A 21,478-nucleotide genomic window follows, 5' to 3' on the forward strand; every position below is an offset into this window, starting at 1 on the left:
TCCCCTTCCGGGGTGGGCCTGGCTCCCGAGAAAATTCTCAGCTTCGGGCGGTGCCCCTCAACCCTTCTCGCCAGGGAAGTAATGGCAGCCATTAACTCGGCAATCTCATCACTTCCCACTCCACACCTCCACCCATGGCTACTGGCACCTCCCTTGGGTCCTCATCTAGCTCCTCCTCCTCCGGCACCTCCTCACTTGCGTCCTCGGGGAGAATGTGGAGACCCCACGGCCCCGCCTCTCCCGGGGCATGGACTGTCGCTGGTAGTTCTAAAGTCACGACGTCGGCACTCGCCCGCACCAACATCCAGCTAGCCTCCGGTTCTTTCCCACCCCTTCTAGCTACAATTTCTACCTGCCCGATACCTTTAATCAAACTCAACCCTCGCACCAGTACCTCTGCCGAAATGCGATAATCGACCCCGCTTACCACACACGCATGATTCACCGGTACCTCCTCCAATTCACACCACCTTACAATCTTATCTCAATCCATCTTCACACCAGTTACCGCAACGACAAGTACAACTTTCCCGAAGAGTCCAAATCCAGGACGGTAGCCCCCACTTGTAATGATCCGTTATATTGACTCATGTATGTCTAGGGGAAATCCCGCCCAGCACCTGATTCAACACTCCCCTCAGGGTCAGTTGCCGCCCGAATCAATCATCAGCCAGCACACCCAGTAAGTTTTAACGAATACACTTTATAGATATTACTAATTCTATGACATTAATATGAATTTGATACAGAGAGGAAAGTAATGAAAAAAAAAGGCGCCAACACTTATCAAAGTCCAAGTTCTTTGCGCGCTATCGTTGGAGCTTAATCGAATCCGGACGAACACTCGAATCCTGTTGACTCACGGCTCGGGACCACCTGAAATGATCGGCCGGAGCCTCTCCGCACGTCCGCGGTCCTCCCCATCTCTCCTCCGACTCCCCGTCTCTCCTCCGACTCCCCGTCAAAACCCCGTCCGCCGTCCTCCTTGTCTCTCCTCCAACTCCCCGTCAAAACTCAGTCCACAGTCATATCATACAGCATGGTACCCGAAAACAAAACGATACATAACCACCCAATGGCTAATAGAACGCTGCTATCTCACTTTAAAGTAAAACAAACTGCTAGCGCAAACTCTCTTCAGCGTTTAACACAACAAAGCCGCATTCCCCAGATTAACATAACAAAGTCGCCATTTTAACTCTAACAAAAAAAAAGACCCCGTACACTTAGAAGAATGAGGGGTGATCTCATTGAAGCCTATCGGATGTTAAAAGATTAAGATTGAGTAGAGTTGGAAAGGGTGTTTCCTATAGTGGGAGAGTCTAGGAACAGAGGACATAGCCTCAGAACAGAGGGACGTTCATTCAGAACAGAGATGAGAAAGCATTTATTTAGTCAAAGGGTGAATCTGTGGATTTTTTTGCCACACACTGCTGTAGAGGCCAAAGTATTGGATATATTTAAAGCAGAGATTGCTTGGCTCTTGATTTATTCAGGCCATCAAAGGTTATGGGAGAAGGCAGGAGAATGAGGTTGAGAAGGATAATAAATCAGCCATGATGGAATGGTGGAGCAGACTCGATGGGCAGAATGTCTTAATTATGGTCTTATGGTCTAATATATCTATAGAAGCCCTTGGGTTTCTCGTTCACCTTGTCAGACAAAGCAATCTTATGCCTCCTTTTAACCCACCTGATTTCCACATTAAGTGTTCTCTTGCATTTTTATACACCTCAGGTACCTCATTTGTTCATTGCTGCCTATGCCTGCAATGCACCTCCTTCTTCTTAACCAGGGCCTTGGTATCTTTTAAAAAGCAAAATTTTCTAAACCTGTTGGCCTTGCCTTCTATTTGGTCAGGAGCATACAAACTTTGTATTTTCACAATTTCACTTTTGAATGTTTCCCACTTACTAAGCATTCCTTTATAAGAAAACAATCTATCCCAACCCAATTTTGCCAGATTCTTTCCAAAGCCATCAGAATTGGTGATTCTCTAATTTAGTATCTCAACCTGAGACCTTCTCCATAATTATCTTGAAACAAATGGGATTATGTTCACTAGCTCCAAACCCCGACATACACATACACTATGTTCTATGTTCTATGTACACTTCTCTGCCATTCTCATTCCCTACTAGGAAATGCAGTTTCCTACTCTGTCTAGTTGGGACCTCTATATATTGACTAAAGTCTATACTCTTAATCCACATCTACACTTTTAAAAACTCTATCCCATACAGTCCTTTTACATTATAGTCCTAGTCAAAATGTGTAAAGTTAAGATCACCCACGATCACAACTTTATATTTCTTGCAACTGTCTGGGATCTCCTCACAAATTTGCTCCTCTTAAACCCACTGACTATTAGTTGTTCTATAATATAATCTTGTTAATTTAGTCATCCCATTCTTATTCCTCAGTTCCACCCATAAAGTCTCAGTAGGTGAGTAGATTGTCTTGTCAGGGCATTGTTGTGGTATTTTCCCTGACTAGTAATGCCTTCCCTTCCCCTATAATACTTCCGACTCCACCATGTCTAGACCAATGGAACTCTGGAGCTGATAGTCCTGTCTTTCCTGAAACCAAGTCTCAATAATGACAACAATAGCTTAATTCCACGTGCTGATCCATGCTCTAAGGTCATCTGCCTGACCAAGAATACTACTTGAATTGAAATAGATACAACTCAGAACATGATTCCCACCATACTCAATCTTTCAATTCTTGTCTTTGTGTGTAGTCTTAACATCATATTTTCCCATAACCATACCATTATCTGCCCTGGCACTCTGGTTCCCTTCCACCTACAACTCTAGTTTAAACCCCCGGAGTAGCACTTGCAAGCCTTCACACAAGGATATTGGTTCCCCTCCAGTTCAGGCACAAAACTGTTCCATTTATATGGGTCCATATTCGCTGGAAAAGAACTCAATAATACAAAACTCTGTACCCCTCCCTCCTGCACTATCTCCTTAGCTTTGTGTTAAACCATATTATCTTCCTATTTCTGGCCTCACCAACATGTGGCATGTTCAGCAATTTTGAGATCACAACCCTGGATTTCCTGTCTTTTAATGTAGTGCCTGGCTCTCTGAACTCTCTTTGTAGAACTTCATCACTTGTCCTCTTTATGTCATTGTTACTGGTATCAACCACAGTGTCTGAATGCTCAGCCTCCCACTTAAATATCCTATGGACTCGATGTGATAAGTCACTGACCCTGATACCTGCAGGGCAACAGAACATTTGGGAATCTTGTCCTCCACAGAACCTAATGCCTACTCTAACAAACAAATCTCATACCACTACTTCTTACCTCTTCTCCCTTCTTCCCTTCTGAGTCACACAGGCAGATTCATTGCCAGAGACCTATCCTCTGCTATGTAATTTCCATGCCCCCCAACCCAACAATACTATCCAAAGCAGTATACTTGTTATTAAGAGGAACAGCCACAAAGGTATTCAGTTTTAGCTGCTACTCCCCTTTCCCTCTCCTGACCATCATCAACTTATCTGAGTCCAGTACCTTAGGTGTAACTATCTCCCTGTGTCCCCTGTCATTGTATCCCTCAAGCTTCCAAATAAACTGGAGTTCATCCAACTCCAGCTCCAGTTCACTAAGGCAAACTGCAAGATGCTGTAACTCAATGCACTTCTTGCAGGTGTAGTTATCAGAGACAATAGACAATAGACGATAGGTGCAGGAGTAGGCCATTCGGCCCTTCGAGCCAGCACCGCCATTCACTGTGATCATGGCTGATCATCCACCATCAGTATCCAGTTCCTGCCTTATCCCCATAACCTTTGATTCCACTATCTTTAAGAGCTCCATCCATCTCTTTCTTGAAAGCATCCAGAGACTTGGACTCCACAGCCTTCTGGGGCAGAGTATTCCACATATCCACCACTCTCTGGGTGAAAAAGTTTTTCCTCAACTCCGTTCTAAATGGCCTACCCCTTATTCTTAAACTGTGGCCTCTGGTTATGGACTCACCCATCAGCAGGAACATGCTTCCTGCCTCCAGAGCGTTCAATCCCTTAATAATCTTATATGTTTCAATAAGATCCCCTCTCGGTCTTCTAAATTCCAGAGTATACAAGCCCAGTCGCTCTAAACTTTCGACATATGACAGTCCCACCATCCCGGGAATTAACCTTGTGAACCTATGCTGCAGTCCCTCAATAGCAAGAATGTCCTTCCTCAGATTTGGAGACCAAAACTGCACACAGTACTCCAGGTGTGGTCTCACCAGGGCCCTGTACAGCTGCAGAAGGACCTCTCTGCTCTTATACTCAATTCCCCTTGTTATGAAGGCCAGCATGTCATTAGCTTTCTTCACTGCCTGCTGTACTTGCATGCTTGCTTTCAGTGACTGATGTACAAGAACACCTAGATCTCGTTGTGCTTCCCCTTTTCCTAACTTGACTCCATTTAGATAATAATCTGCCTTCCCATTCTTATCACCAACGTGGATAACCTCACATTTATCCACATTAAACTGCATCTGCCATGCATCTGCCCACTCACCAAGCCTGTCCAAGTCACCCTGCATTCTCATAACATCCTCCTCACATTTCACACTGCCACCAAGCTTTGTGTCATCAGCAAATTTGCTAATGTTACTTTTAATTCCCTCATCTAAATCATTAATATATATTGCAAACAGCTGCGGTCCCAGCACTGAACACTGCGGTACCCCACTGGTCACCGCCTGCCATTCTGAAAGGGACCCATTAATCGCTACTCTTTGTTTTCTGTCAGTCTGCCAATTTTCAATCCATGTCAGTACTCTGCCCCCAATACCATGTGGCCTAATTTTGCCCACTAATCTCCTATGTGGGACTTTATCAAAGACTTTCTGAAAGTACAGGTACACTACATCCACTGGCTCTCCCTCGTCCATTTTCATAGTTACATCCTCAAAAAATTCCAGAAGGTTAGTCAAGCACGATTTTCCCTTCATAAATCCATGCTGACTCGGAACAATCTTGTTACTGCTATCCAGATGTGTCGTAATTTCATCTTTTATAATTGACTGCAGCATCTTTCCCACCACCGACATCAGGCTAACTGGTCTATAATTCCCTGTTTTCTCTCTTCCTCCCTTCTTGAAGAGAGGGACAACATTAGCCACCCTCCAATCCACAGGAACTGATCCTGAATCTATAGAACATTGGAAAATAATTACCAATGCATCCACGATTTCTAAAGCCACCTCCTTAAGTACCCTGGTATGCAGACCATCAGGTCCCAGGGACTTATCAGCCTTCAGACCCAACAGCCTATCCAACACCATTTCCTGCCTAATATAAATTTCCTTCAATTCATCCATTACCCTCGGTCCTTTGGCCACTGGAGAGACACTGGAAGTCTTTCTGTCTCTCCACATCCCACAAGAGGAGTACTCCACTACCCTGCCTGGTATTCCCACTGCTCTAATTGCACAAAAAGAAAGAAACTTATCAGAATCTCACTTTAGCCTTCACCTCTTTTCACCAAAGCCTTTTGAGCCAAAGCCTCAAACTCTCCACTCTAACCCTGTTTAATAGTTCAATAGTTCCATTTAATATCAGAGAATATGTATGATATTTGTAGACATCCACAAAAACAGAAGGGTACCCCAAAGAATGAGTGACAGGAAAAATGTTAGAACCCCATTGGCCACTACCACCCCACCACCCCACACACAAGCAGTAGAAAACCATCATCCCTCTCCCTCCCTCCCTCACTTACTTCAGCAAAACAGCATCAGCACCCTCCACCCACCAAGCAAGCAATAGCAAAGCCTCCGAGAAAGTCCATGTTCTACACATACTATGGACATTCGCACATTGCCCGCTCCGCTTAACCCTAATTTCTTTTCATAGGCCCTTCTCAAGCTACTAATACCCAATGACCTTAAGACTTTTATATGACCTGACTGGGCTCTCTAACTTCTTCAAAACTCACGCTCAGCATCCACAGGCCAATGATTCTGCGGATTTCAACGTGATAGGTGGAAGGTGTATTGCACTGCTGCCACAATACAACAAATTTCATGATGTATGTCAGTGATAATACACATAATTCTGATTCTTAGGACTCTGAATTGCTTATGCTCACCATGTTTACTTGCTAAATGAGAAAAACGGAAAGGCTTTGCAATTTCTAATGTGACAAGAGTACACATAGATTAAGATGTTAACTGTCCTGTGCTGGCACCAGTGGGATCAGCAGTTGGTCTGCCACCCGTCTTCAGGATAAAGAGAGATAAGGAAAACAATGGAGCAGCATTTGGAGATGTTAATAAATGGGACGGAAGGAGAGCTGTCAAGATTGGCTCCCCTTTGAACCCTGAACTGTTTGAAGTGATGGACAAGCGATATCCCAGCAGGGGGATAAAAAGGGATAGGTTTGCTAAGGCAAAACACACACGACACCATGAGGTAACGAGACCCTGGAAGCGGTGCGCCTCCCACAAGTCGGTGGGAGTTTTGGAGGGCTGGTCGGGGGACCAAGCCATAGACGCACAGGGTGGAAAGGTACGATCGGCGGGAACCTGGTGTGTGTCCGCCCTTGCCTGGGTGCCAGGTTCACCGCAGAGAAATGATCGTATCTGGAAACGGAGGGGTCACAGTCAGTGACCTCAGAAGACATCACAAAGGGCTCGCCCGAAAGCTGACTGAGAAGAATATCGAAGGTCTGTGTGGAAGCCATTTGAATATTCATTTGTTTTTGCTCTCTCTCTCCTTCCCCCCCACTGTCCATCGCCGCGGCAGTCATTACTGCGAACTGAACTGAACTCAATTGAACTGAACTTTGCGTCACTTTGAAACTGGTCAGTTACCCCTAGACGACGATAGAGCTTGATTGATCCTGTTATCCTAATTCTGTGTACATGTGTGTTTATCATTGCTGGACTGTTGCATTTATTATCCTTTTGATTAGAGTACTGTGTTGCTTGTTTCTTTAATAACACTTTCTTAGTTCCAGTAATCCAGACTCCAACTGAGTGATCCATTTCTGCTGGTTTGGCAACCCAGTTACGGGGTACGTAACACTAAGAATATAAACAAAAGAATTAAAAGAAGAATTAGGTTGCTCAAACTCCTGTGATTCTTCAATCCTACAAATAATAATGACTGATCTTTATATCATTGTCTTCATTCCCCTTAATTCCTTAAATATCAAAGGAAAATCTAGAGCAACACCTACAAAATTCTGTAGGAACTCAGCAGGTACGGCGGAGAATAAACAGTCCTGATATAGGGTCTCGGCCCTAAATGTCGAATATTTATTCTCCTCCATAGATGTTGCCTGAACTGCTGAGTTCCTCTGGTATTTTGAGTGTGTTGGTCTTGATTTCTAGCATTTGCAGAATTTCATGTTTATCAAAGCAAAATCTATGTCTCTCTTCAGAATATCAATGCCTGCTCTACAAGTCCTCTTAAATTGAGAATTTCAAGAATGCACCACCCTGTAAGTGCAGAATTCCTTCCTTGTCTCTGTCCTGAATAGCTGGTTTATTTTGTGACTATGACCATTGGTTCTAGACAGCAGAGCCACAAAATATCTTAAGCATGCCTCTAAAAATTATAAAAGGCTGCTTGTCTGTAACATAGTCGAGAATCATCCTAAATGTTCTCTGATATTACCAAATACACATTACTGCATTATCAACCTTATTATGTCTGTAGGGTATCAACTGGCAGAGTAAACAAAGCTCTCAAACTAAGGTTTATTACAACTTTGTTTTCATTTTTTCTCAAAATGATGTACAATCATTACTAATAATTCCATTTTGTGACTCACAAGAGTCTTACATGACCCAAATACAATCCTCGTGAGGTGACCTGTACAGGCTCACTTTGATGGCGGTTCTAATCTTTACAGATTTCCAATCTCTGAGTCTTCCATCTGTGATGTTTGTTTACTAGTGATGTCCTTTCCTGTGCCATTTTTTTCCCGACCTTCTAGATGTTGATGTCCCCTGGCCAAGATCCTCAAGACTCTGAGGGCATTCAAGATTGACAAAATTCAAGATTGAAGATCGTTTAATGCCATTTCCAGTACACAATAGACAATGAGTGCAGGATTAGGCCATTCAGCCCTTTGAGCCAGCACCACCATTCACTGTGATCATGGCTGATCATCCACAAGTTTGAGGAAGAATAAAATAATTGTTACTCCGGATCCAATGCAGCACAAAAAAACACAATAAATATAAATATGTAAGATAGCTTATATACATAGATCAATTATGTGTCCATAAATTAATACTAGGTACAGGAGTGTCTGCACACAATAATAAAATATTGGTGGTGGGAGATGTGTTGGGTGTGTAAATGAGAAGAGCTGTTGATCAGCCTTACTGCTTGGGAAATGTAACTGTTTTTGGGTTTGGTGGTCCTGGCATGGATGCTATGTAGCCTCCTCCCTGATGGGAGTGAGAAAAAAGTCCATCAACAGAGTGGGTGGAATCCTTCAGGATGTTACTGGCTCATTCCCACATCTTTCTGCATATTTGTCCTTGTTTGTAGATAGTCATTACAGAGTTAGGTAGACAGGACACATCTGATCCATTGATCTGCTGTCTGGGCTTAGTTCAGCACATTGGGCCTTCAACGAGGTTGAGCAATCCTTCTCAATCAACTTAACTAGCTGTGGATGCTGTACATTTTCATTTCCTCCTTATAGCAGGCTGGAGTTGATGTACAGGCAACTTCATTTCCCACCTTGCCTCCAGAAGGTTCAAAGTTCAAAGCAAATTTATTACCAAATTACATACGTATAAGTTACATATACAATCTTGAGTTCCTTTTCTTGCAGGTATTTACAGGAAAAAAGAAATGCGATAGAATTTTATGAAAAATTACAGATAAACAGACAAAGATTGACAAGCTGCCAATGTGCAAGAAGATAAACTGTGTAAAGAAAAATAATTCTGAGAACATGAGTTGTATAGAGTCCTTGAAAGTGAGTCTGTAGATTGTAGTTCAGAGCAGTGGTGCATGAAGTTATTTATATCACTCACAAGACTAATTGTTATAGGGTAATATTTGCTCCTGAACCTGGTGGTGTGGGGCCTAAGGCTTCTGTACCTCCTGCCCAATGGTAGTAGCAAGAAGAGGGTATAGCCATGCTCTGAATGGTGGGCATCTTTGATGATGGATGATGTTTTCTTGTGTCAACACTCAACAGTGAGGAGTGCTTCATCTGTGATGGACTGGGCAAGTAGGCTGTACCGACCACCTAATGCATTGTGCAGCTGTTAGCCATGTGGCTGCAGTACAGTGCTCCATTTTCACAATGGATGGCAGAACATTAGACAATAGCACAAAGGAAAGCCTTGACTTCTATTGTCTTGTCGGACAAGTTCAGTATCACTCAACTGCATCATTACCTGCAAGGTGGACACAAAATTCTGACTTGGAAATGTCTATCATCTTTCCTACTTTGTCATGAAATCACAGTTTTAGACTTCCCAACAGCACTGTGGGAATTCCATCAGCTTTTTAGCTGGTTTGGCACAACATTGCAGGCTGAATAACCTGTCCCTGTGCTATACTGTTCTATGTTCTCTATTCTATGACAGAGTGTTATCTCCTTACCATTTTCAGTGACATTTGGGATGATTAATGGAGGCTAACTTCACAAGAAAAAAAAGATTATTTCCCTAGAAAAGCATGTTTCTTGTGTTGCATTCTTTCTGATACAATCAATTCATGACAACTCATCAGTGTAAGAGAGTAAAGGAATGGTAAAATTTGTTATGGTACTTGGAAAAAGAGCACTAGATTAGTAATGGTATCTTCTGCTTTGCAAGGTCATCATGCTATCAATATTCTTCTCTGGATTCCAGTGTTCAAAGGGCCTCTGCAAGATCATAACAGACAAGAACCAGAAAGATGATGCAGAAGTTAATTTCACCCTCTGTTCCAACTTATAGCTGGTGACTCATCACATGTAGATCTTCCTCTAACATACATGCTGTTAGTCAAAGGCTGTTGGTTTATGAATTGTTGGTTGTATCAATTGATAGAATCCCGTCATCACTGTCTTGGCGCACCTGCTTCAACCTAATCCTTCATGTACCTGGAAGTAGAAAGACACAGATAATGCTAAGTAACATTATATCTGTTGGTTTAGACTGAATTGAGTTAGTCACCACAAGGTAATTAATTCTTTAATCCATGCTGGGCACTAATGAGGAAGTTGACAGCCATTGATAAAAGATTGATTCGATCATGCTCCCAGTTCTGTAATGTAAAGTGTTATGTGATAACTTGATTTTTGGAATGTATCCATTTTTATACCACATCATCTTTTTATCTGTTCACTCGGAGTGGATATCATTCAAAGTGCCAGCATTTTATTGTTCATCTCTATTTGCCCTGAACTGAGGAGATAATTAAGAGTCAACCACCTTGGAGGATATATAGTCACAGACAGTCCAGTCTGGCTTCTCATGACAAATTACTTTCCCTGCAAAGATTAGTGAACCAGATGGCTTTTTGTGACAATCTGGTAGCTTCATTTTTAACATTATGGAGATTGCCATTTCATCTTGAATCATAGATTTATTTAATTATTTTAATTTGAATTTTCCAAATGTCATAGATGCATTTGATCTTGGGTCTCTCAAAAAATGGACCAGAAATCTGGCTGCACATGAAACGATTTAACTATCTTGAGTTGTAAATACATAAGTTGTCCTGGAAACACCGTAGAAATTTGTGGACATTAATTGATCTACATGTCAGCACCAAACTGTCTTTATGCTACACAGCTTTCCTGCAATAAGTGTATTATTTGAAATAGTTTTTGCAGATGCTAGTATTATTAAAATTATTTTTGTAATGAATTATTCACTCTCAGCAGCATGTTACTAATGCATGCATTCACAGAGATAAATGGGACACAATTTCTTCAACAGCACATCTAACAGCATTTGGCAATCAGCTGGATTTGTCCCAGCAACTTTCAGCTCCAAGAGAACTGAGATTTAAGGACCTCAAATTAACACAGACAAGACTGAAAAGATGGTGTATTTAAAGAGGTGTTGTTAATTTTAAATTGGATGCAGAAAGAAAATATATGATCAAAAGAAAGATTAGATTGTTAAAGTGGAAAAAGCAAAAAGGAAAAAAAACTAGAGATAAAAACTAGTTGGCCAGAAATTGTTTCTTTTTGATACACAAAATCATGGTTGCATTTGGTGTTTTCACCAAATCAACCACTCCTCAATAAACTGCAGAACTGGTCAAGCAGTTGTTAAAAGCAACATAATACACAATACCTCCTGAAGAAGGTGATTCTGGGAATGATAATGTTATCATATGATCAGAATCAGATTTATTATCACCGGCATGTGATATGAAATTTGTTAACTTAGCAGCAGCAGTTCAATGCAATACATAATCTAGCAGAGAGAGAGAGAAAATAAATAAATAAAATAAACAATAATAATAAATAAACAAGTAAATCAATTACGTATATTGAATAGATTATTAAAAATGTGCAAAAACAGAAATACTATATATTAAAAAAAGTGTGTTAATGTCCGAAGTTTCAAAGTCCATTTAGGAATCGGATGGCAGAGGGGAAGAAGCTGTTCCTGAATCGCTGAGTGTGTGCCTTTAGGCTTCTGTATCTCCTACCTATGGTAACAGTGAGAAAAGGGCATACCCTGGGTGCTGGAGGTCTTTAGTAATGGACACTGTCTTTCTGAGACACCACTCCCTGGAGATGTCCTAGGTACTTTGTAGGCTAGTGCCCAAGATGGAACTGACTAGATTTACAACCTTCTGCAGTTTCTTTCAGTCCTGTGCAGTAGTCCCTCCATTCTGGACAGTGATACAGCCTGTCAGAATGCTCTCCACAGTACAACTATAGAAGTTTTTGAGTGTATTTGCTGACATGCTAAATCGTTTCAAACTCCTAATAAAGTATAGCCGCTGTCTTGCCTTTTTTATGACTACATCATTATGTTGGGACCAGGTTAGATCCTCTGAGATCTTGACACCCAGGAACTTGAAGCTGCTCACTCTCTCCACTTCTGATCCCTCTGTGAGGATTGGTATGTGTTCTTTCGTCTTACCCCTCCTGAAGTCCACAATCAGCTCTTTCATCTTACTGAAATTGAGTGCCAGGTTGTTGCTGTGGCACCATTCCATTAGTTGGCACATCTCACTCCTGTACGCCCTCTCGTCACCACCTAAGATTCGACCAACAATGGTTGTATCATCAGCAAATTTGTAGATGGAATTTGAGCTATGCCTAGCCACACAATCATGTGTATACAGAGAGTACAGCAGTGGGTTAAGTACACACCCCTGAGGTGCGCCAGTGTTGATCGTCAGCGAAGAGGATATGGTATCACCAATCCGCACAGACTGTGGCCTTCTGGCTAGGAAGTCAAGGATCCAATCATAGAGGGTGGTACAGAGGCCCAGGTTCTGCAACTTCTCCATCAGGATTGTGGGAATGATGGTGTTAAATGCTGAGCTATAGTTGATGAACAGCATCCTGAAGTACAGTAGGTGCTTGTGTTGTCTAGGTGGTCCAAAGCTGTGTGAAGAGCCATGGAGATTGTGGCTGCCGTTGACCTTTGAGGAGTGCTTGATAGCTCTGGGACTGTACTCGCTGGAATTTGGAAGGAAGCAGCGGGGGGCGGGGAGCGGGATCTCATTGAAACCTTTTGAATGTTGAAAGGCCAAGACAGAGCAGATGTAGAAAGGATGTTTCCCATGGTGGGGGAGTCTAGGACAAGAGGGCGCAGCCTCAGGATAGAGGACATTCATTTAAAACTGAGATGCAGAGAAATTTATTTAGCCAGATGGTGGTGAATTTGTAGAATTTATTATCACAGGCAGCTGTGGAGGCTAGGTTGTTTGGTGTATTTAAGGCAGAGCTTGATGGGTTCTTGATTGGACACGGCATCAAAGGCTACGGGCAGAAGGCCACGGAAGGGGGCTGAGTTGGGGAAACAAAGATCAGCCATGATTGAACAGCAGAGCACACTCAAGGGGCCAAATGGCCTAATGGCCTAATTCTGCTCCTATGTCTTATGGTCTTATGTAAGATGACACCATCGAACAACATTACCAAGAGTGACGTCCACAAAACGGGTCACAAAGCAACTCCTTTCACTGCTTTTACATCTTCTTTTTATTTCAGATGCAGTTCTGCAACTGTTGGAGCCGGGAGGTGTGTTTTCAGGCTGATCAAGCAATTTGAACAGATTCCGTGGTCCTTCGTTGTTTTGTGGCTGGAGGTGGGGTAGATGAATCTCGGGGTTATATACTGCATACGTACTTTGATAATAAATATACTTTGAATCCTTTACTGGTTCTCTCAATATGTGGGAGTGTGAAATCTAAAACAATAGTGGCATATCACCAGGATGTCATTGGCAACTGGTTATAAGCAAAAAAATAGTAGGAGTTGTGCAGATACTAGCACAACCAACTCGCTTGATCCCAGCTACAGACAATTTACTCTGCAGCAAACACAAAGGGAGCATCCAAAGCTCCAACCTCTCCTACAGCTCTCAAAAGTACAGATTATTTATTCTTCACCTTTTCTATTAAGGCCAAGTAGTGAGTAATAGGATGAAAACCAACTTCATGAGTTCAGCACTTAACCAGGCAGGAGGAGACCATCCATTTTCTTGTGGTCAGAGTCTAGGACCACAGACTATAAGACATCTGCAAGCTAAGCTCCCTATCGATGTTTTGGGATGATCGCTGCACTCCTTTCCATCTGATCTACAATAGCAAGCATGATTATCTTCTGCATCTTTGAACCACCAGGCTGGTATTTTTGGACGTGCCCTGTTCGTGCAGCCATCTGTCTTTTTGTAGTTGCAGATGTTTCCTCATTTCCAAGGACACCGTTCTTGAGATCAGAAAGGAAAAATTAAATGAGAGGAGGAGGAGAATGATGATGATTAATGAACAAAGTGCTTCAGTGCCTCGATACTTATAGCAACACTCCCAAGAAAGTTACTGCAGGGATGAGCACATTTCCTTAGAGGGATCCAAATCAGAAAGAAATGCCACACACAACAGGTTGTAGTCTGCAACTAGGCTTTGGGAATCTGGTGCAATAGTTTATCAGAAGGGCAATTAGTCATGTGTCATGCCTCAGAGTTACTGATGAGGACATAAATGAATGCTTTAATGATGAGGTTGCTGCCCGTGAGCAAAGAAAGGGAGAGAAGATTTGTCTGACCCACTTGGTTAAATGCAACAGATCATGCAGATCATACAGCTGTCATCTCTAAGCTCTCACAGGAGACTGTGTGGAGTGAGGTAACCATACTTCTAGTCTGGAGATAATAGACTAGAAGGGCTAGTAACAATCCAACCAAACTATACATGCTAATAGCTGCTGTGTAGACATACATGGAGGCTACAACAAGTCTTTCAGTTTCTATACATTCTCTCCCTGATAATCTGATAGTTTGGATTCTATATGTGAGAGCTTGAGGTCTAAAGCAATGCTGGTATATTACCAGGAGGGAGGCTTTATTTCCCAAAGAGCATAGAGATGCCATTCCTGAGCAGTGCTAGTTCCAGTGTCAGCTCACTGTTCTACAGGGTAACAGGGTGCTGCAGGTCAGTACAACGTACTCATGTTTGAGCAATTCATGCTCCCAGGGTGACAGAAATTGTAAAACTTACATCTTTTCTGCAGAACTTGATATGGCACCAGCTCATCACTCCTTCCCATCTGCACCACTCATGCTCTACCTCATCATGAGCAGAGTACTTCTCAGATTGTGCAGTGGGATGGTTCCAGGAAGAAGAAGGAAGACAGCAGGGACCAGACCTCAGTGCTTCAGGGTCTATTAATCAGTTTATCTGCTGAACATAGCTGGAACAGTCAATGTGCCAGCAAATTATTGCATTGTTACCTGCCCCGTCCCCTGAGACACGTCCCGTGGATAAGTTCAAGACATCAATGGCCACTTTCAAAAGGGCACTGATTCACCTCTCATTATACCCTCACAAGTAAAATTTCAACCTTGTCAGCCATTTTAATTCCACTTCCCATTCTTTCACAAGCATGTATTTCCTCTGCCTCTCCCCTTGTCAGGTCAAGGCTAAACTTAAATTGGAGGAACAGCACCTCATACTTCACCTGGGCGGTCTCCAACCTAGTAGCATGAGCACTGAATTCTCAAGCTTCCTGTTACTCTTCCCATCCATCACTTTTCCCAATGTTTCTTTTTTTTTATTTTTGCTCTCTCCTCTATATCCACCTGGTCTCCAACACCTTATCATTTCCCATCCCCTCACACTGCCCATCTACTCGTCTCACACACAGTCCACCCAGCTGGTTTCCCTTCCTACTTTCTTCCCTTTATTCCATATTCCACTTTCCTCTCCTAATATACTCCAACATCTTCAGTTCTTTGTCACTTCCATCTATGAACTCCCGACATCTAACATCATTCCCACTCTCCCTCATTCCTCATCTGCCTCTGATGTCCCCCCTCACCTGGATCTATCCATCCATCGCCTGCCACATCTTGATTCATCACTTCCTTTCACCCTTTCATACAGCTACCTTGTCTATTTCTTCATGTTCAAATGCAGGGTCTCAACCCAAAACATCAATTGCCCATTTCTCTCCACAGATATTGTTTCACCTGCTGAGTCCCTCCAATTTTTCAAGGGTTGATCTCAAGTTGCTTCCTCAATTAGTCCTGAACCCTGTTCTGACTTTGTCTATCTGTGGCAAAAGCTTTCTTCAGAATACCAAGGGCAACTATGCAAACTCAAAGCAAAAGCAATTTGTTGTCACACAGGGGCCATTGTGACTCTGCACTAAAATACTGATATTTCAAGCATCACATATAAAATGCTGAAGAACTCAGCACGTCAGGCAGCATCTATGGATATGAATAAGCAGTCTGCATTTTGGGCAGAGACCGTCCTTTAAGACTGAATAGGAAGGGGACTATGCCAGAATACAAAGGTGGGGGAGGAGAAGGACGATAACTAGAAGGTGATAAGTGAAGCCAGGTAGGTTGGAAAGGTAAAGGGCTGAAGAAGAAGGAATCTGATAGAAGAGGAGAGTCGGCCGTAGGGGAAAGGGGAGGAGGAGGTGACCCAAGGAGGGGTGATAGTCAGGTGAGAAGTAAAAAACCAGAGTGGGGAATTGAAGAAGAGGGAAGCGGGGGGGGGGGGGGGTGTTGGAAAAAATACCAAAAAAGAAAATTTGATATTCATACCATCAGGTTGGAGACTACCCAGATGGAATATAAGGTGTTGCTTCTCCAACATAAGGGTGGCTTTATCTTGGCATAAGAGGAGTGTGCCATCAGGTTGGGGGCTACAGAGATCTCAGTTAGTTTGTTTAGCTGAACAATGACTTACCCATTATCTATTCACTATTACTTCAATAGCTGCACAGTCCCAACCTCTGCCACATGGCAAGCATTAATGTCAAGATCGGAATACGGCTTTTGGATGATCAATGGGCAAAGCGCAGCTCTGTACAAGGAAACCAAGAAGGAACATTTCCAAAAATAATTTTGGAAACAAAGTTGAATGACACAATCATAGTATGAATTTTAAAAGGGGACCATGTTCTGAGGAAAAACTAAAATCTAACACTTCGTTCATGCATCTGCGATACAGTAACTGATAATAGGTAAAGCTTTTCAGTAAGATGTTAGCACATTTGATCATAGCAGCTTCTACGGAGTTAACAAAGGTGTTACTGTCCTATTTAAAAGCATTTTTTATGATCGCAAGATCCTGCTATACATTAAGAACTTAAAATACTACAGGTCTACATGATCAGTGAGTTGCTTTTGGTGGAGAAAATGTAGGAGCTTTGCATTGTGCCACTGCCTGAATTGAAGGAGGCATACAGTCTAAAAGCAAGTGACCATCTTGGTTGTTTTTCTTGTGGTCACAAGACCATTTTGGGCATTGTTAACGTGGATTGCTGCAAGTTTGATTCACTGATTTATTGGCTGAGAGCAGGGGCGGACTGAAGGGGATTTGCGTGGCCTCAGGCATAATAAGGACAAGGCGCAGTGTTGCCTGATTACAGCCACAAGAGGGTGGTATTGAAGCTGGTGCATTCCACCAGGGTTTGTGTGGCACGATGTCCAGGCTGGAATTCGTGCTGCCCCTCCATTGTTCGCCTGGTGCAAGACAAGCTCTTTTGTGGTCATCTGCAGATTTCGGTGACATTAAATGAGCTCAAGGTCTCAAGCCATGTTCTTGTTTGTTTACAGCCACCAGGAGAGAGACGTTGAGTGCTGGTGCACTTAATTGGTTGCAGGTTGCTGAATCTAGTTATTGCTGAACATTAATAAGAGAATTCCTAGCCAAGAATGGTTTGTTCTTTGACTCAAGCAATGTTGTCATCTCTGCCACACTGAACAGTTCTTTACAGAATCCATAAGGGAAATCAAGAACTAATGAAACACCAGAAAGGACAAACATGCTCATGTGTTGGTCAGCCGTCAAGAAGGATATTAGAAAAAATTTCAGCATGTATGATTTTCAAAGTTAATAAAGCAATTCAAAGGACAGACCCTTTGATGACAATGTAATTACAAGAGTAACCTTGAAAGAAGATGACAGCGGATGTTTGTGTGCTTGAGCCCAGAGGATAACAGTATTTCCAGCTTTGACTATATACTCAAGGTATTGAAAATAACAGCGTTGAAATGAAAATTGCGATGGTACTGGAAAATTAGAGAATATAATCACTGAGATATTCCTATACATTGTTGACTAATAATAAAATACAGTGTAAAATTAAAATGTCTGTATGTAAATAATGTCAAAGAATCTAAAAGTAGTATTTAACATGCAAAATAATTGAAAGCTGGAAATTCTCTTCCTAGTGAACATAAATCAAAGATGTATTTTTAATTTCACCAAAAGGCAAAAACCAAGTACTACTAGTTATTGGGAGATTGGGAAAGTTCCCACATTGAGTTTCTATTTTTGTGTCCAGTAAGTGAATTGACTAGATTCATGCCAAAAGCTCCTTATTGAAGAAATGTTTGCCTTTGTAGTTTCCAATATGTTATCAATTGACAACATTGAAACCTAATTTAAGAAAGGTTTTTATTATTTAAAACTATTCCTTATTCAAAAATGATGATTTAGTAAAATGATTAATGGAGCTGAGAATGAATCTCTTCCGTAGAAATAGACAATTAAAATCATAGTATCAAACCTTTACCTGTAAGTAACTCAAATTTAAATGAAAATTGATTTAAAAATATGAAAAATTGATATTTTCTACATTGTTATGTAAAATTATTAGTTTTTGAGTAATGTAAATGTATGTCAATATTTAAAAGTGAACCATTACTGTTGTCCAAAGCAAAAGATTTGGCTTTACTTTTGTAGCCTTACTGGAAGACCTGCAATTTCTCAGTGTGAGTGTTGGATCTCTTCGAACATGATGACTTACAGGAACTGAAGTTTAAAATTTTGTGATCTTTTGCACTGGCTGCTTTTGTACTTGAAGTGGACTAAGACTGCATACCTGTAGTTCAATGGAAACAACAGACCCATATCTCTAAATGCTTTCTTGGTGATGAAAGGTAGACAACTTAATTGAGTTAAATGTCAAGTATTCTGCTTGGTAATGGAAGCAAAAAAACATGATTACATTGATGCAAATTTTGAAGAGGGCCAAATTCATTAAGAGAACATAGATGATGATGGTGTAGTAATTCTGAATGTCCAGAGGCAGTACTCAGCTCTAAAATTCTTGGTATTCAGTGGAAGAAATATCAGTAAGTACAATTTTCTCTTTATTTTGGAGTCATGTTTATTTTCTACCTTCAGTTCACACTGCTTCCAGAAAGCAGTGAGATGAGGGTGTAACATTTGATCCCTCAACAAGAAGAACATTTCCCAAAAGTTTGTGTCTGTTAAAGTACAACTGCTTCTCAGAGAACAGCGGTATAAAATGTTCGATAGGAAACTGATTGGCCAATTTGAAATGAAAAGGAAGACGAAATTTAAGCCTGTGATAAGTAAGAGACACCTGTAAAGGAGATGCATTTAGATTCTATGCAAGAGAACGGCTGAGGTTTATTAATTCAGAATTCAACCCTGTAGTTTGCTGTACTGTGTGTATTAAAAATTGCTAAAAGAATGTCAAGTATTGTGCCATAATTACATTTGCCATTGGTACAAACACTTTCCTTCAATTTGGATAATGACACCTGGAAAACTGTGCGCTCTGGAAATTTCAAGCACTTGAGATTGTGCTCTGAAATGTAAGAAAATTCAGTTTGGCTCCAAGGACTGACAGATTCTATGCATAATACTAACCAGCCACAGTGAAACACCATGTAACACCAACAACACGCGAAACACCAGTCAGCCACAGTTAAACATCTTGTAACACCAACATCAACAACACACTGAAATACCAGTGAACCACAATGAAACACCATGTAACACCAACAAAAAATGAAACACAGTGAAAAAGGAAGCACATCTTGCATTTCATTATATATTGCATCCATTATAAAGAAATAATTTGTGAGTGCCTTAAATTTACTTACTAACCACACAATTGCAGTGTTTTTTTTATCAATATAGGGTTGTTCTGAGAGATGTCACCAATTCTCTTGTAAATTTAAATCAAATAGTTAGACAGAAATCTGTGAACAGCGGTAGATTTAATCTTTTACAGCAGAGAAGGTGACTTTTCAGACCTTGGAACCTATGGCAGAAAATCAATCCTATTGCCCTCGTTCCCACTTTTAATTCTCAACAACTCTACAACTCTACAACTAATTTGCCCTCCTTTCTGCTTTTGCCCCATTTTTGCTTCTCTTGCTAGTTATCTACACTGGAAATAACTTTCAGTGGCCAGCTAACATGTGGGGGGAAGCCAGAGGATTTGGGAGAAGTCCTCACGGTCACCATGTGAACGTTCAAATTCCACTTGGTCCCCAATATCACAAGCACACTGGATCAATGTTATTATTAATTATTTATTTATTGAGATACTGCGCCACACTACCCAGAAATCCTCCAATTTAATCCTAGCCTAATCACGGGACTATATACAATGACCAATTAATCTACAACATCAAGTCAAGTCTTAAAGATAGCGAGGTGAAGGGATATGGGGAGAAGGCAGGAGAAGGGTACTGATTGTAGGTGATCAGCCATGATCAAAGTGAATGGTGGTGCTGGCTCAAAGGGCTGAATGGCCTACTCCTGCACCTATTGTCTATTGTCTATTATCTATTGTCTAAGTCAAGTCAAGTCAAGTCACTTTTTATTGTCATTTTGACCATAACTGCTGGTACAGTACACAGTAAAAACGAAACATCTTTCAGGACCATGGTGCTACATGAAACAATACAAAAACTACATTGAACTATGTAAAAACAGAAACTACACTAGACTACAGACCTACCCAGGACTGCATAAATTGCACAAAACAGTGCAGGCATTACAATAAATAATAAACAATAGGCTCAGTAGAGGGCAGTAGGTTGGTGTCAGTCCCGGGTCTGGGTACTGAGGAGTCCGATGGCTTGGGGGAAGAAACTGTTACATAGTCTGGTCATGAGAGCCCGAATGCTTTGGTGACTTTTGCCAGATGGCAGGAGGGAGAAGAGTTTGTATGAGGGGTTCGAAAGGAGTTGAATAAAACAGTATTAGAATAAGTAGATTGATTAAAGAGTGATCTAATAAACATGTGTAATATAATCTGAATACAGTATTAAAAAGCATTTTAAATCCAATATATACCTCATGGGCAAGACATTAATGATTTTGTTGTTCCTTCTGTTAGCCATGAATTGCTTCTGAAACTTCTTCGAACTTACAAAGTAGAGGGGAAAATATGAAACAAATACACATTTCTTAATTTGGATTAACGTATTCATAGACAGACAAACTAAGTTTGTTTTAATCCCTGATCTACAAATGACATTCATTTGTCTTTAAAATGAACACTGATTCAGAAATCAGAATCAGAATCAGGTTTATTATCACCGGCATGTGACACAAAATTTGTTAACTTAGCAGCAGCAGTTCAATGCAATACATAATATAGAAGTAAAAAAAACCACAAAACAAAATAATAATAATAAATAAGTAAATCAATTAGAGTATGCGTATAATGAATGGATTAAAAATTGTGCAAAAACAGAAATACTATATATTAAAGAAGTGAGGTAGTATCCAAGGATTCAATGTCCATTTAGGAATCAGATTGCAGAGCAGAAGAAGCTGTTCCTGAATCTCTGAGTGTGTGCCTTCAGGCTTCCGTACCTTCAACCCGGTGGCAACAGTGAGAAAAGGACATGCCCTGGGTGCTGGAGATCCTTAATAATGGACACTGCCTTCTGAGACACTGCTCCTTGAAGATGTCCTGAGTGCTTTGTAGGCTAGTACCCAAGATGGAGCTTCTTCTGCAGCTTTACAATCCTCTGCAGATTCTTTCGGCCCTGTGCAGTAGCTCTGCCCCCCCCCA

The sequence above is a fragment of the Mobula birostris genome, chromosome 5 (assembly GCF_030028105.1).
Source record: "Mobula birostris isolate sMobBir1 chromosome 5, sMobBir1.hap1, whole genome shotgun sequence".
NCBI lineage: Eukaryota > Metazoa > Chordata > Chondrichthyes > Myliobatiformes > Myliobatidae > Mobula > Mobula birostris.